Below are 18,511 nucleotides of genomic sequence, written 5' to 3' on the forward strand. Positions count from 1 at the left end.
TCTTATGGAATTGGACTCTTGCATTTTAAGACATGGAAATAATTACTGAATGCCAGATGTGACAAGAAATTTAATCATCCTGGGTTTGACCCTATTTTTAATCTTGTGTGTTAGATGATTGTTATTTAAAATGTACTTCTGATGATTGATTTCAAAGAATGAGGGGGGTTATATTGTTGTGACAGGATGAGTACCTACTGTATGTCCAAATCTCATAACTGAAATATGGGGACTGATGAATAAATAAAATTTAAAATAAGCTCTGTATTAAAAGGTCATACCATTCAGCCTAAGTCTCTCCATCTGACCAATTATCTGGGAATCTCTCATATTGCTACTGTAAAGCAAAGGCTAGATTATATTAATTAGTTTATAGAACATCTGATTTAATTAATATTTAAAAGAGTTCCCAATCCTTTGTATTTTCTTAGCACATTAGAGCTCATCATTTATATTTCTGTATCTAAAACTCTGCAAAGTTTTGAATTAATTATCTGACACAGCTTCCTTACCAAAAAAAGCAGGAAGCATTGTTGAAGGACAGTCGTCTCCTTTATGAATAAAATGAACACTGACTTTCTCAGTTTTGAAGCTGCACAGATTCTGATACATAACTAACACAAGAGTTCAAGTAGCCTATCTGAAGGCAATTCCTTAAAAATTTAACCATCAGTGAGTCCTTAATTTTGCCATCAGACAGACTGTGTGTCAAATTTCTCCACTATGTCTGGTATCAAATACAAAATGTTAGTTGCAATCCCTATTGGTATGTTTATAATGAACTACAAGCTGTCTTTGCTTTAAACTCATTTTTTCTGTATTAAAGCAAAACCCTGGTCAGCAGCTCATTCCCACTGCTGTAATTTGATGATGTTAGCAGGTACAAACAAAGCAATGCAGTAGTACATGTTCCATCCTTCCAAAATGCTATGTAAAGGATGGTCTACAGCAATTTTATCTGAAACAAAAAAGCAAAAAGTGTTTAAACCATTTAACTGCAAAATTTCTTTAGTTAAATTTGCCATTTCTAAAAGGTATTTCCTTGAGATTTCTGGCTTTAACAAGAGCTGCACTACCCAGAACACTCATGTCATCCTTGAACAGAGAAAGGATAGCTTTATGCAAAGAACAAATTGAAAAATTTATGAGTAAAAAGCTATTGTGCACACTAACAAATGCACATACACATATGCAACTGCATAAGTATGTGTGCCTTAATGTATACCCATACAGTCACACATGCGCATTTTTATCTTAAATTAAAAATAAGCCAGAAAATCTGTTTTAAAAGTACATTATTAATATTGGAAAGACAAACTATGGTGAAATCAAGCTCTCCTGTGAAACCTTGATTTGCCCTTTCTATGTGAGGATTATAATAATTTTTGATAATATGACCACCAATTATCTTTTTCCAGCAAGATCTTGCCTCCTCTAGCACCCTGGGTAGCACACAGAGTAGCATCATGGAGCTACTCGGCTACTTGATGGGGATGGGTTGGGACTTTTCAGGAGGCAATACTCCTCTCCCATCTCCTGCTAATGTCCTCTCATGGTATCCTTCACTCTGTCTTGCCCAGAGTCCCCTCAATCTGCACACCAGATCTAATGTGTAGTTACCCACCATGTACTGGGTGAGGGAGTGTCTTTCTCCATGATGCCTGGACCCCAAGTGGGGAGAAGGGTTTTCTAGAAGGGCAAGAGGAGCCATTTCAAGTAAAGTTTGGCTTTCCACTGGTAATTCTGGGCCAAAAAGTGTGGGGATGGTTCATATGCGATTCAGTCTTGTCTAGGAACAGCGGGAGTTTGAAGCATGTTTGAATGCGAGGACGACACGTGGATAAGTTGTGGCAGGAACTCTGAGGTTAAAGCTGTACTAGTTAATTAAACAGCCTCAGGGCACTGAAGCTCAGCAGTCTACACGGTTAGGTAGTTAGAAGAGTCCCTGGCCTAGTTTTGCCCTGGGTCGACTAGCACTCTGACAAACAATTCACACAATTTGGAAGTTAGCACGGCCAGGGACCTTTTGCAGTAGGCAGCAGAGACGAGGCACCCCTGCTTTAGGAAGAAAGAGAATAGAATAATGAGGTGGGCAATGCCAGGCCAGCTGGTCTCTGCACCAGATACAGGCACATGTAATTTGTTAGCCTGAATACAGTCTCAGACGCTCAATCAAGCTGACTCACCTTTAACTTGTAAAGCAGAAGCAGTCTTTATTAACTTGGGCAGCCAGTTTGCCTGAGTTTGAGTCAATGTTATGAAACAACAGTGCAAAAAAAAATCTCCCTATCAGATGACACATCCTTGTCATCCAAGAGCCTGGTGGTTCCTAAAGAGAAACATTAGCATCTTTTGAATACACTAAAGGCTATATGCTGGGCACCTGGGCATGGAAAAATGTCAAGCCATACACTTGAAAAAAATAGTCAGGAAAAACTATATGCAAATGGAATAAAATTTCCTAATGCAAAATATGAGGAAACATTAATAATAAAGTCATTCCATTAGCCATACCTGTAAAAAGCTCCTTTGCATGAGCAGTAATGCTACAGAATTTAGATTTACTTTTCTAAATACCACTAGGAGAGCAGTGGAGCTCATCAGTTTTAAGGATATGTTTAACCTGTGGTGGTGTCAGAGTTTTTGTTCTCTCTAGCAGGCAGTTAGCTAGTAATTTATCTTTAGGATACACTGAAGCCTTAAATGATTTTCAGCATTTTTGACATCCTCTATCATGTAGACAACACAGAATTCCTTCCCCAGTATCTCTCTTAAAGGTCAGACCACCAAGCGTGGCAGTTGGAAAGATGCCCAAATTGCATGTGGGCTGCCACATGAGGAGTCTGCAGCTGTGGTTTAGCAGCTGGGAGATGAAAATTCATATGTTACTTTGTTCCATTTGTTTCTAGCTTTGCAATCAGTATAGTCCTGAAAAAAGATTGCTTTCTGCCAATATGTTAGGTTTTTTTGGATTTGTCTTACCTAGCCTTTTTGAGCTTGGCTTTTTGCTTGTTTAATATAAAGCATTAAAATTCTCATTTGCTATGCAACCATTACTGGCAATTCTGTCTTTTGTGCTTTACTGGTGTCAGGTTTGTACATAGAGGGAGCTTTTCTGGAGAACAGCTGTAGCATTTTGCAGAGATTACTGGTTCTGTCAGAAATCATATCACTTAGTATCACGGTGTCACCCATGATGTTTGAAACCTATCCTCATGCATTAAAAAACTGTCAATGCTGTTGGACTTCACTGGACAAATCATTTTCAGATTCTGCTGGGAAACAGAAACTTGGTGCTGTTTATCTGTAGTATCATATGAGAAGTTCTTTGGCAGGACCCAGGAAAACAGGATCAGTTGGTATAGCAGGCCGTAAAAATAACATTTGAGCTCACTCATCACCCATGGCCCTGATGTGTGGTTGCTTTAGGGGTATTTGCATAGCGTGGTAGCATTCACCATGTAGCATACATACTGCAGCTTGAGGCCAGGTGAGACGCTGCACCCCAGCCGGAAGTAATATTCACATCTGCTTCTGAGGGGGTAACTGCTTATTCACACAAGAACAATTCGCAGGCTGCTCTAGCCCAAGACAGATACCGGACAGAAAAGCAGTGTCTGCAGTTACTTCTGCACTCCCTTCTGACTTGCACTTGTTCTTTTCACCGATATTTTATTTTTATTTTGTATTTCTGTTGCATTATGAAATAATCTCACAGGTATTTGTGTTCTCTAACTTGGAGCACCTTTTCTTTTTGGAAAACAATTTAAATCAGTAGTGACAGGATGTATCTTAATTTCTAATGTTATCTCCAGAGAATGTTCACCATGTGGAAAACTTGCACCTACTTATTTACCCACCTGTGCATTTAGCTTTCAGTGTCCATATTGTTTGTTTATAATGCAATTTCAGTGACTGCCGTCTGGAAAACCTCAGTTATTTGGAGGCCACTGGAAAAATAAGCAAATATGCAAGTAAAATACTGATGGATGATTTTTCCTATGCTATTTAAAAGCAGGAAATTAAGAGCTTGCTCCAGCAAACTTCACCATGGAGGTAGTTTCATTGACCTCAAAAGAGATGGTAGGCCTTTGCGTGTAAGAGTTTTTTCAGACTTTGTGTGCGACAGAGACACGGAAGTGCTTTAGAAATGAATAAATATCACTAGGAACTTCTGAATTTCAGTTGCTTGGCAGTTTACTTTAGGGAACCATGACATCTTATTTGTGATGCATTTCAGCAAAGCCACATTCAGTGTGTTGCAGTCTGAGAGGACCTGTTGATGTTTAGTGAATATTAGCATGCAAAGGTCATACAGTCTTTTCCCAACTCAACACCAGTCCTCAGTATTTCAACATCAATACTTTACAACTTGTTTGTAAGGAAGCTCTGGGGACTGCTGCATAATCCCCTGTTTATTCAGACAAAGGTTCTTCAGTTTGATTTTTCAGGGCTGCAATGTATGTCTCTAATATACATTGAAATCTCAGAAATCTTCTTGGGATGCCTAGTTACTTCATCGTGGCACTTATTCTGTTTTATATACAAACTATTATTTCCTGTAAAACCTGATGGATTTTATTGGAAAGCTTAAAGGGATCCAGTCTGATGCCATGTATATTTTCAGTGGTCCACAAGGTCTAGAGCATGGTCTTTGTCGATCTTAATCTGCTTCTCCATTTTGGATCTTCGAACAATCAGATCCTGTCTGCACTTGAGAAAACACTTATCTCTAGTAACCCCAGAGCTAAAAGTTTTCTTCTATTTTTCTCCTGCAAGTAAGTGACTGCCTGAGAATGACTGCAGCACTGCGGAAAGCAACATTCAGAAAGGAACTTGAAAATTAAATGCTTCTGTTAATTGGGTTCACCCACTCTGGCCATTAGCATGGTGTCTGAGTGGCAAATGCAATCCAAGAACAGAGGACTATAATAAATATAAGAAGAGTGGAATATATGAGTGGAAAATGCTGAAGAGGGAGGAAGTGAGGAGAGGGGAAAAGGGCGAGCTGGGAGACTCAGGGGTCATGGAAGCAGTCAGGATGCCTGACTTTTCAGGAGGAGACACTTATGGTAATACCATGTGAGTTCTTGGTAAGATTTCAATTTTATTTCATTTAACACAATTGTTGAGTTCAGAGTAGAAGAAAACCATCCAATCTGGAAGACGTGAGCAGGGTTAAAGCCCCAAAAACTGGGGCTGAAAAATGCATTCTGCTCTTTTTTCAATTACAAAATACAGTTTTATTGAATATACTGAAATAGCAAAGGCTGCCATTTTCCAGCAAAAAAACTTAGGGCTAGAAGTGACATGGAGTGCTTCTACCTTTAAAGGCAATTTTTTGTAATGATTGAAAATATAATAATCTGGTAATGAATATATAGCCTCAAGCGCTCCATGAACCTAGTCTTAAGACCTTGGCTGGACTGCCCCAGAGAAGAAATACTATCTTTTTCAGGATAAGTTGTAGTTGTAATCTAAAATAAACATCAGTACACTGCTGAAAGATATCAGCCCTGACCTTATATATTCATTTTCTGGTTTTAACATAATTTGAATGATGATACTGCCTTCCCATGGGGTCAGTCATTTCAGCACAATTTATCAATCAACTCTATGTCTTAGCTTTATCTTCTGTTAACAGCTGTAGGAGTTCATTGAGAGGTGGAGTGATGTCTCCTCTCTATTACTTTCCCTTTCAAATAGTTGCTAATCAGCACTGTTGTGCATCTAATGCTGTTATGCGGAGACTGTTGAACATGGAAATCGGCACACTGGTGGAGTTTATCTGGCAAAATGAGAGCGTTTGCCATGTAACCACCCTGTCTGAGCTATTCATCCGGTCTGCCTTTATCTAGTCAGCAGAGAGGAATAGCACTTCTGTTCATCTCACCCTAATATAGACATCTAAAACAGGTCAAATGAATTGCCTAGTCTTTTCTATTCATCATGAATGGAGATTAGTTTGGGTGGTTCAGATGTAGATGTTTATACTTTAGACGTAGGAAGGTAGGTGAGATGAATCTAGCCACTGTCTTCTTGTTTTCTTCTCTCTGTTTCATAACTGATGAGTTATGCTATGGCTGAGGATGTCCTTGGAAGAGCAACAGATGAAGTAAGCACTGCCTATACCGCAATATGTTCTTACTGAAAACAGTAGGTGTTCCTATTGCCATTCAGTTACTGCAGAACATACATGCACAATAACCTTTTGCAGGTTCAGAATGCAATATTGTTATGGTTTGGATAACATAAAAAAAACAAAACTGAAGACTAAGTTTTCAAGTCTAAGTTTTGCTATTACATGAGGCTTTTGCAAAAGGAAAACAGTGTAGCTGAGATTTAGACATCAGTAAGACAGTCAATCAGAGGGCTGAAGGAGCTTTAAAGAGATCATCTAGTCCAGTCAAATTCCTAAGGCAAGATTATCTTCAGTGATACTATTCTTGCTTTTAAAAAGCTCCCAATTTGGAAACTTCAAACCACCCAAGCTTGTCCTAGTATCTAAGCTGATGCTTCCTCGTTACAGTTTACACCCATTACTTCTTTTCTCTACTATGGGCCTGAAGAACAGATTAACCAGCAGGTCTCTTTTGCCTCTGATTTAGTTGACTAGTATCATGTCACCATGTGGTCCCTTTCCTCTAGGCTAAACAATCTCACTTTGTTCAATTTTTCCACATGGGATTTTGACTCTTCTCAACATACATCTCTCAGTTTTGTTCAACTGGTCCACATCTTTCTTGATAGGCGGTGTCCAAAACTGGACACAGTATTCTAATAAGGCCTTACCAGTTCTGGGTAAGGTGAAAGGATGAGCCCACGTGTTCTGCAGGTTTAACTATTACTATTTATTTATATTTATTATTTTTAACATCAAAGTCCCAGTTTGATGTTTACTTTTCTTGCAGCAGTATGATACTGTGTTTACGAGTCATCTTGGGTAACCCACAGATCCTTCCCTGCAGGACAACTCCTAAACCAGCTGAATAACTTTCCTGTATTTATGTACTAATTTGCATTTGTCAGTGTGCAGTATTTTTCTCAGATTAAATCTCCATTTGTCAAGACTCCATTTTGAATTAAAACTTGTCCTCCAGCAAGCTAGCTCCCTTCCATCTAGACCATCTTTGAACTTAATAAGCCCTGCTGTCTCTTCCATCACCCATCTCTTCAATGCAAAAATTAAATAATGCCTTTCCCAGGACAGGCCTTACGATCAGCATATCTCAGTACACCTCTCCATTTTGACTCTGAATTAGTGATAATTGCCCTGAATAAAACTGGTTGCAGTGCTATACCAACCAATAGCACTTTTTTATCTAAACCGTCTTCCCCAATTTGCTTGTGAGATAGTGTTAAAAATTGTAATAAATTCCTAGTATTTGCATCTACTACCTTTCATCTATCCGCAAAATCTATTAGGTTGTTATATAAGGAGATTAGACTGGCCTGATGCAATTTGTTTTTGATGTATCTGGAGAGGAGCACACAGACAGGTTAACAAAAGGACTAAAGTGCCACCTAAGATGCCTGAGGCCCATATCCTCAAAACTCATACCTTCTTACTAACTCCAAATAACCTAAGTTACCTGGGTTTTAAGTATGTTCCAGGAAGCATATAGTCTCCCAAATCCAGGCTGCACCCCACTACCATTTAGTTCTTAAATCCCAGCAGGATTCAGAATCTCTAATTGAAGCTATGCAAAAAAAAAAAGGGGGGGAGGGAGGGAGGAAAGAAGTTTCAGTGGGAGAGAGATGAAGAAGAAGTGATGATGTCACTTATCCAGAACAGAGAACTTTAAATTCTGGTCATTGTTCAGAACCATTTTTCTGCTTTACTTTAGAATGTCACTGGATTGAAAAGAATACATGGATATTAGGCTGAGTTTAAATTTCTCTTTCTGAACCACCCTTTTAACAGAGGAATTGTGCGTACTGCAGTGCAATGATGCAGCTTGTTGTGATTAGTCACTAAATTTGTTAGGAACTATGGAGGCATTAATTGTAATTGTTTAGGTTTTTTTCCCTGAGGTACAGCGTTTGCTAAATGCAAAAATCACCAAAACACCAAAAAACCAAACACCAACCTCACTGGAGTCGTAACTTCTGACTTCACTGATTTGTATAGACTTGTTGATATGAAATTAAATATTATATGGATAATAATGCATTTGTCTTAGAATTTTTATTTCTATTCTGTTTCTGTTGGCCTTGGTCAGTCAGGGTTAATCAAGAAGAAAAGTATACAAGCAACATTGTGTAAGCAAAAAATCAGATAGTGGTGGAGGGAATCTCAGACTCTAATTCATCAAGGTTTATACACAAAGCAGACTGGATCATTAAACTAGGCTGCTGTACCTTTGTTTCACGCTGTGAAAAATCTCAGTTTTGAATTAGTACTACATTAATCCTACAGACTCAGGTAGCTTTTTCTCGTGGATAAATTTAACAAATTATCCTAGAAACAGCCTATGTTGAATTTCAGACTTTTACAGGGACTTTCTGTTTCATGAAGATTTTCTAATAGAATGCAGCTTTTTGTTAAAGCAGGCCATTATAGAAGTATTTCTCCTTTGCCCTGTCTTCACAAAATGTGTAAGAATTTGACACTTCAATAATTCAGATTTGGCCAGCAGGTCAAAGCTATTCAGATGGTCACATTTTAATGCCATATATAGCAAACTAAAGACATTCAGTGAAAGAAGAAAAAATTCAAGTGTCACATACCATGCAAAGAGAAAAGGGAAGATCAAGGGTATCACTGATGTCTAGACTCTTGAACTAGTGCACGTGCGCGCGCACGCGTGTATGTGTATGTATATGTGTATATTTCTCCTCAAAAAGACATTATTTTTGCCCTTGCTTCTGAAACTCACTGTGCAGTGTTCCTAGTTTAGAGTTGCTTATCATGACATAACCCACTCAGGAAAGAGGGTGTATTTCAGGGAGGAATTAAGTAATACAAGCTGTAGAAATATTATGATATATGTAAAGAATACATATGAATACCAATAATGAATGCATATAATGAATGAATGAATACCTAAAAAGACAATAAAAGCCTCAGTTCTGCAAATATTTATGGTCGTATTTAACCAATATCAAATCTCTGTTCCTCTTGAAATATAAGGAGCATCTTTCATGTTTCATTATATTATACATACATATACACATGCAGACAAATATGTATATAAGTATCACTGGGATAAGACAAACAATAGGTGTATATTGAACATACAGCATGAGTCAGATCTTGAAATTATACAGAGAAGTATCATGCAGGAGTCCTGAATATGTAAAGACTGCAAAATTATATTCCCTATATTTTAAAAGTTTGAATTTCTGTTGTTAAAATCACCATACAGGACAAGATACTGAATCACAGAATAGCTGAGGTTGGAAGGGACTGCTGGAGATTGTCTAGTCCAAATCCCCTGCTGAAAGCTGGGTCACCTAGAGCAAGTTGCTCAGGGCCATGTCCAGCCAGGTTTTGAATATCTCCAAGGATGGAGACTCCACAACCTCTCTGGTAATCCATTCCAGAGTTTGATAACCTTTACAGTAAAAAAGCTTTTTCTTATGTTTAAATAGAATTTCCTGTGTTTCAGTTGGTGCCCAGATCATCTCACCCTGTCACTGGGCACCACTGAGAAGAGTCTGGCTCCATCTTCTTTACTCCTCCCCCCGTCAGTTATTTATACACCTTGATAAGATCCCCCTGAGCCTTCTCTTCTCCAGGCTAAACAGTCTCAGCTCCCTCAGCCTCTCCTTGTATGAGAGATGCTCCAGTCCCTTAATCATCTTAGTGGCTGTTTGCTGGACTTGCTCCAGCAGGTCCAATGTGTCTCTTGTACTGGGGAGCCCAGACTGGGCCCAGCACTCCAGATGTGGCCTCACCAGTGCTGAGGAGAGGGGCAGGATCCCCTCCTTCAACCTACTGGTGATGGTCTTCCTAGTCCAGCCCAGGAGGCTGTTGGACACCTTTGCTTCGAGGGCACATTGCTGGCTCCTGAGAGTTGATTCCTGATGGAAATCTGACAGTTCCATCTTCTTTCGCTGAACATGGAAAAATATTTGAATATGTTCCTTAACGTTAAAGCACTTGAAACTTGAATGTTTGAAACACATTATGCAAAATATAGTACAATAATAATGTTAGTAGTTTCACAAAGAACATTATAAATGTCAATTAAAATTTTCACATAACCAAAGGTCTAAGAATGTTTTTTTCTGTATCTTACTCAAAGGTAATCTTTTCTAATTCACAGCTAGTATTTCCCCTGGGATTAAAAAAATGTTAAGTCTTTCACAGATGTCTACAGGTGTCAGGAATATGTATAAAGTTAATTCTCAGCTCCAAATCATGAATTTCATATAAAACTCTGTCCTTTTTAATACACATTTAAAAAACTTAATTTCAGTGCCAAATTTCTCTTAAAATAGATTATCCCCACTGTTATTTGGTCTTCCATAACCTCCATTTTCCACACTGTGTATTCTGAAAAGATGATTAGAATTGTTTGACAGTTTATGAGTATTCATATGATGAGATTTTAAACAGAATATTACAGATAGAAGTACTGAAGGGCAAAAAAATTTCTCATGGTTTTCACAAAATAATAATGTTCTTGTTTTCCTTATAACAGCCTACTTTATTCTCAGCAAGGACAGACAGAAAGGACAGTAAAATTCCTGTAATAAGAAGAATCCAGAAAATTGTGTTTCCACCCCCCAAAAAATTATGAACCTTGTGAACCCTCAGATATTTGCTGGGAAATCATGAGAAAGCCACCTGAATGAGATTAGGCTTTCACAACAACAGCTAAGAAAAATTCTCCTTAAGAAGTTAATCATCCAATATCAGCAAATAAAAAACAATGCCATAGAAATAAGACATGGCAAATTCATGAGCCACAGTGTTAGTTAGAAAATGTTTGTAAATGGTTATTATATGGATAATGAATGAAAATAATAGGAAACTCAATAATAATATTATTCCAAAGAAATTATCTAATAGGGCAGAAACCTCACCTATGTTCAGCCACTCAATTTCAAATTGGTTTCGGTGTCTGAAAATAAGAGCCTCTCTATGAATATTGGTTAAAGGCCATAGGAATGAAGTCAAGGTTTTTAATCCCTCTTTATTACCTTAATCATATGAGTAGCATGGAATATCTTAATCTGTATAATATAAACAGATATGATCATGCCATCATACCAAATAAGGCAAAAGTATATTTACTGGCTACTTGGAACTCAAACAGTTTTTTCTAACCTTTTGCCTGTGGGAAGTCCTGGCATGTCTCCGTCTCCTGCTTTCAGTATATCTGATCATAAAACTTCTGCTTACCCTAACTAAAAGTTAAGTTGACTTAAGATAATACGAATCATTTATATATTTATATTTATATTTATATTTATATTCTTTATATTTATATTTCTTTATATTCTTATCCTGTTGTTCCTGTAATGGTTATTTACTATTTCCTACATTATTTTATACAATATTTTTAGTCTAGTAAACAAGTCAGGTTAAATAACTGATGAATAAATAAATTCATACATACTTTTTTTGCTTTTACTTTCTAATATTATTAACAGATATCTTTTTTTCTGTGGGGTTGGGTTTTCATAATCCCTCATCTCAGTAAACCATTTAAGGTCTCTGTTTCTTCTCTTTGTTTTATGGGGGCTTGATATTTCTGCTGATACATAGGGGGACATATGTGTATTCTAATTATACAGTATATTTCAGCCATACCTCTATATGATATGCAGGCATTCCCTCTAGTTAAAGCTGGTTAAAGCAGCGTACTTAGGGTCTCATCAACCTCTAAATTCTGTTTTCATGAATGTGATTTATTTATTATAAAAATATTCCAGTGAAAGCAGAGGAATTATAGCTAAGCCATTCATTAGGCATAGGCTGCATCTCATCTCACTCTAGGTGAGTAATCTAAGCTAAGCATCTAAGTTCCATCCCAGGAAAGAGATGGGGACTTCCAGATGGTGAGTCATCCTGTCCTAAAATAATTTGAGCTGGGGATAATGGGAGGTATACTGCCCTCTGAAGACATCTCTCTCTCCCCCACCCCAGTAAACACAAAAGCCACACACACACAGAGCTTAAATTTCTAAGATTTAGAACCCTAATATTAAATACAATGAACCTAGATATGGTGAGCATGGTGCTACTGCTGGATGGGTGACTTGTCTGAGCTAGGACAGCAGTTCATAAAGCCTGTTCAAAATGTGGTAATAGTTAAGTAACAAAATACATAAAAACAAACTGACTCCACAACTCGCAGTATATTTGCAGTACTATCAGTCCAATCTTGCCATTAGAAAGATAATATTCCAAATGTTGGAATAGACAACTAAACTGTTCAGAAACTATGACAGGTGACTATATTCACCCAGTGAATAAGTGACAGAAATGGGTTTGAAGGACAGGAACTTCTTGATACCTAGTAATATTTTCTCATTATTAGATATTTCTATCCGCTCGAGATTTCCATTAATCTTTTCTTTTCTAAACTGAACTAATTCATTAAAATAAATTCAACAAAATTATTTGTAAAAGGTGTTAAATATGCATAAATATTAAAGAAGGTGAAGGAAACTAAAATATCTGAGGCTTTTAATGTATGCATTACATTTCCCTTGCTTGCTTGCTTGCTTTTGCATCCTTTTAGAAAGAAAACACATTGCTTAAGCACACATCAATGACTAATACAATTTTCGAGTGAAAAAAGTATAACCTTTTGAAGTGGAAGTTCTTGGTCTTTATAGTTTAAAGATTAGGCTTTTATTAAATGATCATGACTACTGAGCAACCAATTTATGTCAATCCCATGAGCATTCTTTAAATTAAGTTCAGCTGTACGTTGCTGAGAAGATTAAAGACTTTCTGGAGCCATACAAGAAAAGAATGTATTGGGTGAAAATTAGGGCATGGACCCTTCCAGTTTTTTTCTGATAAAATCTGTTCTAAATTAATTTATACATACATGCATGTATGTGTGTATGTACGTGTGTGTGTGTATATCTATATCTATTTATACACACACAGAATTAAGGCAAGGCGAACACACAGATTTCAGGTATGGAGATTCCAAGCCTTTAACCTTCCCATTAGCACTGCTAGAAGCATGACAAATTCCTGTGTCGCTTAAGTTGTAGCTGTAGGATTTGAGCATGCCTTAGATGATGTATATTGCTCACATAAAAGCATGCTAAGACATTCACACAATGTACATTCTTATTGGGACAAAAGGAAAGAAAAATTGTACTAGATGTAGGATGATCCTCATAAGGCTGGAATAAGAGTATCTAAGACAGGATATAAAGAAAAAAATGATAGATATAGATGTATATTGAATGTAATGCTCAAGTTGTGTTGTTCTGATCATAAAATAAGAATAAAAACTAAGTGATGATTGTGGCAGTCTTAGGGCATGCCTTTTGATGCTATGCCAAACGCCTTACCACCAGTAGATCATTTTCATGGGTAGATATAACTTAACTCCCATACTGAAGATCATCAGGCAAATGTTAGGGTCGTGCTAGCATGCAGTAAACTCAGCCTCACCTTTGCCACCAACCTGACCTTGTGGTTTTGTATAACAAGTTTGAATGCTGAGATCTTCTCATGGTGACTTTGCTAGCACTGCAGCACTCCAGATGTGACACGGACGTGTCAGTAACCCCCAGCTGAAGACAACAGCAATAACAACACAGATTACTGATCTTGATGGCAACTAACAGCACAAACGACAGTAGCCATACAGTTTTTTAGTGCTAATGTCTTTCTCCCATTTCCTCCAACAATCGGATGGGGGCTGTGTCTTCTTCTGTACCTTGTCCTGTCAGACTGATTTCAGATCAGATTTAGGAAACAAGGGAGGTTAAATCCCAAGTTGCTAATATGTGATGACAAGCACACTAGTGAGAGTAAAACTAATAGTGACCCTCTGTCACACCTTAGTGAAAAGTATCTAACAGCTAATGCTAAGTACCTAACGTCCAAATGCCTAGAATGACTGACAGTTCTCCTATCAGAAATGCTCATTCTAAATGAATTTCTGAAAATATCATCAAAGAATAATTCTATATTCTTTAGAAATTTGGAGCATCTTTGAGCCTCCACAGATATGCTCAAACCCTACTGCACAATGATTCTTATCCTTTGAAGTGAATTCTTACTTCCTTTTTGAGCCTAATTCATATTTTCTCTCAAAACCAAGTAAAAAGTAGCATACAAATATGTGTTACATAATTCCATCCAAAAATTACACTGAAAGAACAACAAAACAGAAAAGTTCAAAGTAAAGATTATATGTGCATTATTATTGAGGTGTGAATGAAGCTATTTTCTTTGAAATCTCTGCCTAGTTTATTGTGAAAGTTTTGAACTGAGTGATTTGGAACAGCAGAAAGTGATTAAAACAAGTGTGCAAGACAAGAAAACTAGGCTATATGTCTGGATCTTCCACAGATTATGTACTACTGTGCAAACCACTCAGTCATTTTTTTTTTTTCAAAAGGCAGTAGACACATGTTCTTCCTTTTCTGATCAATCGGCTTGAGGTACCAGCCTAAGGCCTGATTCTTGGGAATCCCTTCTATCCTCAAACCTACCTGTAAAGAATAAGGAAAATGCTCAGCATTTCTGAGAAAACAGACTCTTAGTATTTGTGCTGGACATCCAATTGCTGAGACAGTTGTGATTTACTTAGGAATGTTCATATATGTCTCTTTGTGTCTCAGTTTCTTACATGGAAATGAAGAGACTAGAATCTTTTCCCACCTGTGTTTTTGGAAGAAAAGTTTCAAGGCTAGAGAGCCTTGGAGAACTCTAGAGAACTGTACTCATCAGTACAATAAAGAAAGAACATGAGGAATTTTTATTTAGCACCATTTAGATGTAAATAACACCCGAGAGGATGTAAACATACTCTCATTTCATGCTCTTACTCTCTGATCTGCTCAAATTCTTTGCCAGATCTGAATATTTTCATTGAGATAGAAAAATCCAAGCCCCAAACTATCTTTCTGTTAGATCTCAAGTTCCTGTTACTTCCTGTGGAGGACAATACAGGGGCATTATTCCTATTCAAAGATGTGGTTAGAAAAGGTATAGCTCATTGAAATTACCTAATTTTGTCTTTTCTCATTCTGAAAAATGCCTGAATAATTTTCCATAAACATTTAAGTCACGAAAGAGGCCAAGCATAGGAAATATTAGCCTGAATGATTAAATTACAAGGTATTGAAAATAGACTTGGAAGGTACTGAAGCTTACTTTAACCGTAGGTGTTGCCATACACTCTATTTTAAGGCCTATAATTAAAATGACCTGACACACTTCATTCACTTTGGGGAGTTTAGAATTCAACTAGAGTAGGGTTCAGCTCAATGGTGTCTGACTCTATAAAGCTTTCACTTTCATTTGAAAATCTTTAATAGAAAGGGAAATATTTTGCGTCATTTGGGAGCAACAAAAAGGAACTTGCATGCGTCAACTTTATGGATGATAGATGTAGTGTAGAGTTCAAACGATCTCTGTAAATATATATCTGGAATTCAATATGGAAAAAGTGAAAAACCATGGATTTTTAAATGCATTGCATTGTTAACCTTGTTATGATAGTATAAACTGCCACAAGATTTTTCAAAGAGAATGCTGTTAAGCCATTCCAAAAAATGTATTACTCTCAACTAGACAAGACTCCACAGTAAAGTTGAAGAGCAAATTAATTGTTTCTTTTTGTAAAATTTGCAGTTGGAACATGATTGTCAATCTTTGCTTTTAATAGTATTCTCAAGGCAGCATTAGAGTGGGGGGTAACATATGGCTATTTCTGTATGTTTACAAGAAAAGCCGTTTTTCAAGTAAGCAGCCATTAGCTAAACAATAGGGCTTCTAATCTTATTAATCCTTTAAAAGATTGCTTGGGTAGGGGTGAATAAAGCTCATGCTGGCCTGTGTCTCCACTTTATTATAATAACAAAAAGCTGTTGTCCCTGCTTCATTTTCCCCCTGCCACCCGATCCTTACACGGTGGATGCTATGAATGTTTGCGGTAGGAGGTATAAAGTGAGGTCAGTGGTTGCTGTTCTTCCTTGGGTGCTGGCTGGCTGCATCTCTGCCCATTTCATCCTTATGATCAGGTGCTTAACGACCTCTGCCTCTTTCCAGGCAGCAAGTTCCCCACAGGAATCAAGTATACGGGGATATTGGTATGTGCATGAGCTACAGAGATGAACTTCTAGGAACAGAGAGTAATTACTGAAAGTTAACGATAACAAATGCATAGTTCATTGAATCCACTGTGTTTCTGCTTTTTGCATGCTTTCTGTTCCTGCTTTGCTGAGTCCCTGGCTCTAGCGAAGGATGTTTGAATCACACAAGGAGAAAGAGAGGGATACGCTGCTCGATGTAGAGACACCCACTGGTATACTTGAAGCAAAAAACTACACTGCCTCAAAACGTGTACGACAGCCATCTTAACTCCTGGCAGTGAAATCTGGAACTAAAATTATTGAGTGTTATGAAATAACATCCTTCAGAGAGGAACGTTAATCCTAAATGTTAAATATACAGCTGCAGTATATGGATGTGTGTTGCACATCTGAGAGGACATGCTGAGCAGTCTGGTGCTCCTTCAGCAAATCTTCATCCTAAAGTTGACTTTCTTATTTTAGTGCTGCTTGCTGTAAAATGCACCCTGAGGCAGTTTTAGAACTGAATATCACTTAGTGCTGTCCTGAGGCTGCTCTAAACTGTGCAGAGGCTGAAATGGTTTTGTAGTCCTCACTGTAAGAAAACCGCTAGGGTGTCTTAAAACTGTGGTTTAGCTGAAGTCTGCGCCAGAGTTTCAAAGCTTTTTTTAATTTTAAAAGCCTTCTGTTCTGTTACTATACACTGTTTGCCAATATGTATCATCATCTAACTTGTTTCCACTAACATGGTCTCCTATTCACCCTTCATTTCCAAATTTCCTTGTACCTTTGGTAGTACATACTTTGCTCCTTGGTATGTAAATTTTATCTCCATCCTTGTTGCTTGAAGTGCACACCCACAACGATAGCTCTTCTCCTCTTGTGTGTGTTTGTGTACACAAGCACTGCTCAATGTTGGATTAAGACACAGGAATTAAAGACCTAAATCTCCAACTCTGGAGTGATTAAATGAGACTCTGTAAGGGTTTTTTATATTCAAGTATTTTTTTTCCTTAAGCCACAAGCTTCTGACCCATATGGTTGTGAGAGTATGATCTCATAGTAACTGACATAATGGTATCTGCTGTAATCTGCAGACTGCAAAGCAGTAAGGTGAGTGGTATTTTCTGTTTTAGGGGAGTGAGTTCAAATTCTTTCAGACATGCAGTAACTAACTGAGATGATGGCTCCGGGTCGTGAGCTGAGGTGAAAAGTGAAGCAGGCCTGACTTACTTCTCTCCTTACCCTACAGCTATATTCAAGTTGCTGAAAAATACTGCAGACACCTTTGGTAGAGACCAGATTTCTCACAGGGGTGAACGTATGCCCTTTGGTGTTACTCCTCACAGCAAGGATCGTTATATGCACTTGACTGAGGCATGGAGCAACAAGGGGCCGCAGGATGTCAGGCCTTGAGGGCTTTGGACTGGCTGAACTTTTCCACCCTCTGGTCCTTACTGCTGTGCAAATGGCATAACCTTGTCAAGTGTTACTTGTGCTCTGCCAGCTCGTGACTGTGTGTTATCTGTCCCTCTCTGTAGATATGAAGTGTCACGGTTTCAGTCCTGGCTCCCCAGAAGAGCTGTGTTTCACACACGCATACAGTGGGAACTCATCTCTTCTGGTTGTGCAGGCTCCATGTTCAACCCTTCATGAGTCCTTCCTGCAGCAGCTGCCACAAATCTGCGGTTTGTGCCGGCCCTGCTTGCCCTCCTCCAAGCAGGTACCCAGGAAGTCCCATACTTATTTTGGGACAGGGCATCTTCCTGTCCATGCATTCATGCAAACCCTACCTAGTCCTTTGCTATGTTTCTTTTCCCTGTAGGAGTTTCAGTTCCTGCAGCCATTTACAAAGTGGAATTACAGGACTTGTGCTAGAGGGAAAGAAAGGAGGAAGAGTTCTTAAAAAATAAATTTCTAGCCTTTTTGATAATGAAGAATTATGAAATATGATCCTGCTATCACCTAGAAGATCCAAAGTCCAGAAAATAAATAAAGGGTGCCCAATTTGTTGCTTAAGAAAAAATCCCGTCATTTTTAACAGGCCCTCCTGATCGGGGAGGAGGGTATTATTCTGAAAGCTTGGAGCTGGCGTTACTGGGCGCGTTTCTCCACAGCAGAGCCTTCCACACGCGGACTCGCTCTGCCCCACGGGGCGTGTGTGCCCCTGTGCGTGTGCGGGGGGGCACAGCCCACTGCTGCCCCCCTGCCGCGATGTGTCACGGGGCGGGGGCTCCCCCTCGCCCTGCCGCTGCCCCCGGCCTGCCCGCCGCCCCTGGCCCCC

This window comes from Apteryx rowi, unplaced genomic scaffold, assembly GCF_003343035.1.
Source record: "Apteryx rowi isolate R43461 unplaced genomic scaffold, aptRow1 scaffold_198, whole genome shotgun sequence".
Classification (NCBI taxonomy): Eukaryota; Metazoa; Chordata; class Aves; order Apterygiformes; family Apterygidae; genus Apteryx; species Apteryx rowi.